Here is an 8592-nt window from a genome sequence, read left to right on the forward strand (position 1 = left end):
AAATGAAATCTTACCATTTGCAATGATGTGGATGGAACTAGAGGGTATTATGCTGAGCGAAATAAGTCAATCAGAGAAAGACAATTATCATATGATCTCCCTGATTTGAGGAACTTGAGAGGCAACGTGCGGGGTTTGGGGGGTAGCGAAGGAAAAAAATGAAACAAGATGGGATCAGGAGGGAGACAAACCATAAGGGACTCTTAATCTCACAAAAGCAAACTGAGGGTTGGTGGGGCGTGAGGGGATAGGGAGAGGGTGGTTGGGTTATGGACATTGGGGAGGGCATGGGCTGTGGTGAGTGCTGTGAAGTGTGTAAGCCTGATGAGTCACAGACCTGTACCCCTGGGCCAAATAATACATTATACGTTAATTTAAAAAAAATAAAAGCAAAAAAAATTTTTTTAATTTTAAAAACTAAAAGAAGACAATTATTTCAATGGATTAAAAACCAGTGATAATTTAAAAAGCCATGAATTCAAAATAGTTTCACAAACTTCCAGTTATAAAATAGATAAGTCACAGAGATGAAAAGTATAGCACAGGGAATATAATCAATAATATTGTAATAACATTGTATGGTGATTATACCCAATGTGGAGAACATTGAGCAATATATAGAATTGCTGAAGCACAATGTTGTATACCTGAAACTAAGAGAATACTGTATATTAACTATACTTAAAAAAAAAAAACTCCCCTTTTCACCTTTAGAGTTTACTAGGACACCTGTCCATTATTTTGAAAATTGTTAAATAAAAGGAAAGAATCAAGCATTTATCATGCCTTCCCTATATGAACTTCATTTCAGGGTAACCAAATAGTGGATAAGGAGAATTCTTTCCTCATGGAAAACTTCCTGCCAATAAATACAGAAAGGTTGATAGACTTAGAAAATCACCCATTTCACAGACTACAAAATAATGGATCTAGGAAATGATCATCGCCAGTTATCAAACCATTGGTGAAATCTTGACAGGAAATTTATAATTGATGGATCAAGTTGCCAACACTTAAACTCACTGATGAATGTTAACATCACTAAAAAGTTGGACAAAAAATATGTGCCTCCTGATAATTATAAGAAATGGGAAATACACTGATACTATAAAATTATTTTTCTAAAGAACAATAGTAATAAAGTCATAATCTAATCGAGCCTCTATATGTACCTAATCAGAGGAACAACGGAATAACAGAGGAACCAGTTAGATAACACCAACAGATATAATCAGCCAAATCCTATATGTGGACAATTCTAAAAAACAAACTGGTTTCCTCAACAGATAAATGGCATAAAGAAATGGGGTAGACGGGTGCTATTATATAAAAAGATCAAAGACACGTAAAACTCATACCAACCAGGGGCGCCTGGGTGGTTCAGTGGGTTAAAGCCTCTGCCTTTGGCTCAGGTCATGGTCTCAGGGTCCTGGGATCCAGCCCCACTTCAGGCTCTCTGCTCAGCAGGGAGCCTGCTTCCCTTCCTCTCTCTCTGCCTGCCTCCCTGCCTACTTGTGATTTCTGTCTGTCAAATAAATAAACAAATAAATAAATAAGAAGCATGGTCTTTAAAAAAAAAAAAACAAACTCATACCACCCAAATGCAATGTGTTGATGGCACCTGATTCTAGCAAACCAAATCTAAAAATGAAACAAAACATTTTTTATACAATCGGAAATTTGTCTATGGAGGGTCTGATATTATTAAGGAAGTATTATTTATTCTATTATATGCAAAATGATACTGTGGCTATGTTTTTTTAAATGTCCCTACTGTTAGCAAAGTGGCCAACCATGCCAGGGTACCATCTTGTTCTGGCATTAACTTTTTTTAAAAATATTTTATTTATTTATTTGAGAGACAGTATGAGAGAAAGAGTGCAAGTGGGGGGCGGTGTGCAGAGGCAGAGGGAAAAGCAGACTCCCCGCTGAGCAGGGAGCCTGATGCAGCACTGGATCCCAGGATCCCGGGATCATGACCTGAGCTGAAGGCAGACACTTAACCAGCTGAACCACCCAGGTGCCCCAGGATCGCCTTCTAAAGGAATGAGTTAGCCTATTCCTAGGCAAAGATTATCGTTGGCTGCTTAAATCATTACATAACAGTTTGTTGGGTGGATGGATCAGGCTGCCACTATGTGAACCAAATAAGTAATCTTAGCATCTCCCAAGTGGGACAACTAAACATGTTGTGTTGCATGGCACCAGACTTCAAACGATGCTTGGCACACAACAGGCACTCAATAAAATTCTGTTAAAAGCAGTCTGCCATTATGGCCCTGGACCCAGTCTTCTACTCCACCAGCTCTCTGCTGCTTAAATGCTTCCCTCTGGACTGTGTAGCTGATCTTGGTTCAGGCTTAGGAACCCCCAGTGGTCTACTTTATAACACTGCTGCTATTGCTTCTGCCAGACAGCTCGGCTAGGAGTGCCCACCGCCTGGTGCCTCCCCTTAGACCGTACCACCTCCACAGAGCAACTCTCTACCAGGGAACGGAATGGCTCTGGGGCCCTTCAATTCTCTCCCATCTCAGTCTGACTTCAGTGACTTCCTGAGTAACCTCCTTCATCCCCCGCCCCTTCTTTGTGCACGGTGAGAGGAATGGGGGAAGTTTTTCATCTTAGTGTCCTTGGAACCCAAGTATCAATGCCAAAAAGCCTCTTACTGTTTCTCCCAGGGGCTTAAGAGCCTTCACAAAAAAGAACCCTAGGGATCTGCCTCCACATCACAGAATTCCGGAGCTCGCATGCAGAAAGGCCCATCCAGGACACTCACTACTCATAGAGAAATGAAAAGCCATCTCTTTCTGGAACAAAAATGAAACACAAGAGGAGGCAGCAGCAAGCACAGGCAGTGTTAAGAATGAAAGGAAAGAGCTGAGCAAGCAAATTAAGGCCTTTTCTCTGAAAAGTAAGCCAGGCAGAGGTACCATGAGGGCTTCTAATGCTAAAGCAGCGATTAAAACCCAAAATGGAGCCAGAATGAGAGCTGAGCACAGCAGCACAAGATTTCAGCCTCCAGCAAAAAGTTCAGGGTGAGTGAAGGACATTTTTTACTCAATCCTGGTAAGGAACACCAGAGAGATAAGGCAAAATTTCTACCAGTCACAGTTCAATCGTTAATATAATAGAGAGCTAAAGAAATACATATGTATATATCCATAGTTTATCTTTCCATTAAGTATGCACACATTATTAAATCTTGTTTAAATCGCATTCGTGCTATTGCTTTGAGAGTTTATTGTTGCTTTTCCAGAAAAATCCGTGACTAAATCATGTGCTAGGTTCCTTCTCCTTAGAAAAAAATCACCAGCTCCTAGCCAAAAGGCACCACTTTCACTTAGCTGTAGATATCCATGTTGCAGACATGCTGCCCAGAGAAGAAACCAAATTGATATGAAGGCAAATGGTACAAGGACCAAACCATTGGTCAATGAAGAGTTAGAATCTCTCCCCAACGTAAATTACTGTGCCTGCTCTCATTCGGCCTACACTGAAGCTGAGAAAGTGGTCATTTGTTATCTATTAACATACAGAGTGCAGTGGAAGTTATGTTTTAATCCTAGCAAACACCTGATAGCACTTACTGTGTGACAAACACTACTATAAATCCATTATAAATAGATATTAATTCACTTAATTCAACTAGGAAGTCTTTGTAAGTCCACGCAGGAAGCATGCAGCTACGGCTCCCTACCTCCTTCCACACTGGTCCCCTTACACCAAGCTTGTTTGTATGTCATTTGGGGAGGTGGGGGGTATGTACACGGCCATTGAATCAGACCCCCACTTATTTGTAATAAACACTTGGCAGACAGAAAAATTCTCAAAGGCTATTTATTAGGCTCCCAATATCCTTAGGGTGCTATGTTGGGGACCGTAATTACAGGCAACATTTTTGACTCTGTTTCTTTTCTGACCGCCGGGCTGGGAGACCCAGGGAGTGGGCCATGGTAACCACTCTTCATTTTCCTGGGCCATTGTAACCCTAATGAGATCCATTCTCATTGCAATTATAACAGTGCGCAGCAGGTGAAGCCATATGGAGTGTGGTCATCTCGAAGCAGGAGCTGAAAAGGGGCTTTTGTCTACCCGGCTCCACACATGCCTTTTCTAAAATCAGGTCCCACCTGGTCCTGCCACGGCCCTGCAAAGAATGGCAATTGTCTGAAGTCTGACGCTTCAATCCATGCCCACATAATTGCTGAGCGCCTACTGTGTGCCAGGTGCTGTGATGGGCTTTTTCTCATGTCATCCTGTTGACCCCTCAGTGAGCCAGTTATCGTAAGCAGCATTCTACTGAAACTGAGGCCCAGAGACATCATCAGGCCTACCCTAAGTTGCACAGCTTGAACATGACAGCACCAGGATGACCACAATAGCACCAAGTATCTTCATTCCAATGCTTAACTGTTTTCTACCAAGGAGAAGTTGTCACTGAAATCTTTTTAAGATTTCACTTTTAAGTAATCTCTACACCCAACATGGGGTTTGAACTCACAACCCCAAGATCAAGAGTCACATGCTCTACCAACTGAGCCAGCCAGGCACCCTTGCCATTGAAATCTTTACTTTCTAGGTCTTGTCTTTCCTCATTGCTTGACTTGAATAAAGAGACTGTTATGAAAGATTCCTTTTTCCAGAGAGGGTCTCTAAGCTCTTTTAGCACCATGTTACTTGACGGGGCGGGGGGGGGGGTGGCTGCTGCTGACTAGATAGAAGCCCCCACAGCTCACCTACCCTTGGCATGTTCCATTCAGGAAAGTGGGAGGGGGCGAGACTGGATGGGTTGGCAATCTGATCCCAGAATCACGCAGATCACTGTGAGTCTTCCACGCTTCACTGCCCCGATGGAGGCTAGACAGATTGAGACGTGAAAAACTTGCGTTGCACATAATGGTTATTTTTTATTGTAACAACAGTGCCTCTTTCCTTCCCTCCCCCACCCCTCTCTTCCCTGCTTCCCCCACACCTTCCCCCACCATGGCTAACCCAGCCAGCAGCACAGATAAAGAAAACTTAAGAGTCCGCAGTTCAGGGTCACATTGGTCTATTAAAGCCTAACAAAGAGTAAAGCTTTATGCTGAAGAAAACAGGTTTACCTTGAATTTGTGAATTGAGAGGCTTCTGAAGTAGACAGAGAAAACCTGTAATATTAGGCAAACCTATTATTCCATAGGCTGCGATAAGATAGTATTTAATTCTAGGCGGCCACGCGGTCTAGCATACTAACCCTCAGAAGAATGTGTACCAGGCAGAGAAAGGAGCTTAGGTTCTAATTAGAGAATTTGGGGGCACGAACACCAATAAATGGTAGATTGTTTATGTGTATGTAAATATGTTTAATGATCTGTAGGAAGATGAAATTGTTTCTAAAATGAAATAATGTACTCTTCTCAAGACCTTTGTGAATTCCTATCATCCTTATGCTTCCTGAAAGCAGGTAACACCTTCTGCAGGTTTCTGCCCAGGCAGCCCCTCTCCAAACCACTCTCTCCTCTGCTCACCCTGCTTGAAGCTCTGCACCAGTGTCACTGCCCCTAGTCGTGGTGGCCTTGAAGCACCCTCTGTAGTCTCTGGGGACTTGGCACCGGTCAGCTTTTGCTGCCAACTGATCTCGTGCTCCTATGCTAGAAACCGACCCTCCATCTCCCTGTCAACACTAGACCCCAAGTTTCTGCTGGAATCCTCTAGCTGGATCTCTATTCCGAAACTCCGGCTCTCGGTCGCAACCCTGACCTGCTCAGTACTTCACTCTGGAAATCTGGAAAACAAAGCAGGGTCCCAGGGGTCTCTCTTTGCCAGAGAGATGCCCATCCTCAAACCCCAGCCCAGAGCCTGGGCCCTATCTGTATGTCAGCAGCCTGCCTTCTCGATGCCGTGCTTTGCCTGGCCCATGGCAATGCCCTCCGCACCCCGTTCCACGGCCTCATTCACACCAGTGAGGCAGGCCCGGTTCCATGCCAACACACTCTTCCAAGCCTGGCCTGGATGTTCACCTCTCCTCAATTTCAGCATCCAGTGGAGCCGCTGAGCAGTGTCATTACTGTGTTTAGTCACAGGGCTGTGGGTACAGAAGGAAAAATTGCAGCCCCACAGGTTGAAATATTTGGGGAGAATAAATTGCACTTTCTCTAGCATCTAGTTGGACCACTGCAACAAAATGGTCTCTGGGGCCAAAGAATGTTTTGGAGAGGGTGCGGTATTCCACAGCCCAACTAATTTAATAGTCTTTCCTCTAGGGACACCTGGGTGGCTCAGTCAGTTAACTGTCTGCCTTCGGCTCAGGTCATGATCTCAGGGTCCTGGGATCGAGTCCTGAGTTGGGCTCCTTGTCCTGCTACTTCCCCTGCTTATGCTCTCTCTCTCTCTTTCTCTGACAAATAAATAAATAAAATCTTTCCCAAAAAAATAGTCCTTTCTATCTATGTTCATGAGATGTGGAGGCCGGAAAGACAGATTAGGACTATAAGTCAAGGAAACAATTTGCCTAGCCATCATTACCGTTCCTACTGAAAAAAAAGAAAACAAACACTCAAACATGCTTGGCTTTTTTTTTTCCTTTAAGCACCTCTTTCTCTATAAAACTACATAAAAAGATTATGATAATAACGTGAACTCCCAAAGAGCAGAAATTAAAAAAAAAAAACCTGTTGGAGTACATTTAGCATGATAAACCATGAGCACTGTATAGAAATGCTGAATCACTATTTTGTACACCAAAACTAAGATAACACTGTATGTTGACTATACTGGAATCAAAAGTTAAAACTTAATTGGGGCACCTGGGTGGCTCAGTGGGTTAAGCCTCTGCCTTCCGCTCAGGTCATGGTCTCAGGGTCCTGGGATTGGGCCCCACATTGGGCTCCCTACTCAGTGGGGAGCCTGCTTCCCCCTCTCTCTCTCCCTGCCTCTCTGCCTGCTTGTGATATCTCTCTGTGTGTCAAATAAATAAATAAAATCTTGTTTAAAAACTTAATTTAAAAAAAACAGTTGCCCTAATACCCAAAGGACAATCTATTTTTCTATCCTTTTGCTGTCTTTGGAATGAGAGAATTTGGAGCACCTTTAATGCCCGATGAACAACCAACTCCTTTTCCTTGTCCTATGTCTGCTGGGTATTGTGAGAGCACTGTCCCTAACTAAGGATACACCAAGTTGATTCAACAGGAGTGAATTTAACAGCTGACCTGCCTTGTCCCCCTACCCGCACCTTTGAGTTTCCCATGATCAGGGACAAAGAACAAGGGCATAGACACGCTTTCAAAACACCATCATGGCCTGTGTATTTACTGCTCTTACCACTGTCAAAAAGCTCTTAGGTTAATTCAAGAAAGGTAACGTACTCCCCACTTTGATGACTGAACGTTGTTGAATACTGATGGAGCAAAAATACCCATGGACAGATAACTAGGCTCAAATCTCACCTGTCTCCATAGCTATAAACAGAATCTTTGAGCCTTTATCTTCTGGTCTAGAGTCGTTATTTGCAAGGTGGGGGATTTCCAATTTTTTCTAGGGAACAGCCCAGTTCTAGAATTTATGTGAATTCCACAGGTCCAACAAGAATTGTATTTCAAGTTGTGCTGATGGTTGAGAGGATGGGTCAGGAATGACAACTGAAGATCAAGATCTGAGTTCTGGGTGCAAAGTTCCAGGCTCCAGCTTTCTGTAGCATATCATGACCGGACTGACACAACAAAGCCTTCATTGTTCCAGCACAGGAAACCCAGTGGCCCAGTGTCTGGATGATGTCAGAAAACACAGGAAACCTGGAGAACAGAATGAATTCCCTCCCTGAGAGACCACGGGCCTTCTTTCATAAATATCTGAGAGTGGGGTGCCTGGGTGGCTCAGTTGGTTAAGTGTCTGTCCTGGTTTTGGCTCAGATCATGATCACGGGATTGTGAGACTGAGCTGCCCATTGGGCTCCACACTCAGCTCGGAGTCTATTTGAGATTCTTTCTCTCCCCCTTTACCCCTCTCACTCATGCAAGCATGCTCTTTCTCCTAAAATAAATAAACTCTTTTAAAAAAAATACCGGAGAGGGCGCCTGGGTGGCTCAGTGGGTTAAAGCCTCTGACTATGGCTCAGGTCATGATCCCAGGGTCCTGGGACCGAGCCCCGCATCGGGCTCTCTGCTCAGCAGGGAACCTGCTTCCCCCTCTCTCTCTGCCTGCCTCTCTGCCTACTTGTGATCTCTGTCAAATAAATAAATAAAATCTTTTAAAAAAATACCGGAGAGCACTCACTTCCACAGCAATTTTACTAAAACTGGAATGACAGAGAAGATTAGCATGGCCCCTGTGCAAGGATAATGCGCAAATCCATGAAGCAGTCCGTATTTTGTGCAGTTCCCCAGCAAACCTTCACCCTTCTGGATCAGTGCCACAAATGGAGTTTGAAGCGGCCACTTAGGGTGCCTGCTCAGGGTCTGCACCTTGCTGCTAGTAGCCAGGGGCCCTGAAGACACCTGAGAGGTCCTCCTGCCCTCCCACGGGATCCTCTGCCATTGGACACGAGACCTGACTTCAGTGGCCCTCTGACATTTCCACAGCTGCCTAGTCATGTTTTCATTACTAAGTGACCCA

At 44.1% G+C, this 8592-nt stretch overlaps 1 pseudogene; it reads left to right on the plus strand.

The window, feature by feature from the left end:
* Window positions 1-8249: 8249 nt before the first annotated feature.
* LOC125092512 (uncharacterized) lies at window positions 8250-8350 on the plus strand (annotated as a pseudogene).
* The last annotated feature ends 242 nt before the right edge of the window (window positions 8351-8592 follow it).

This window comes from Lutra lutra, chromosome X (genome assembly GCF_902655055.1).
Source record: "Lutra lutra chromosome X, mLutLut1.2, whole genome shotgun sequence".
Classification (NCBI taxonomy): Eukaryota; Metazoa; Chordata; class Mammalia; order Carnivora; family Mustelidae; genus Lutra; species Lutra lutra.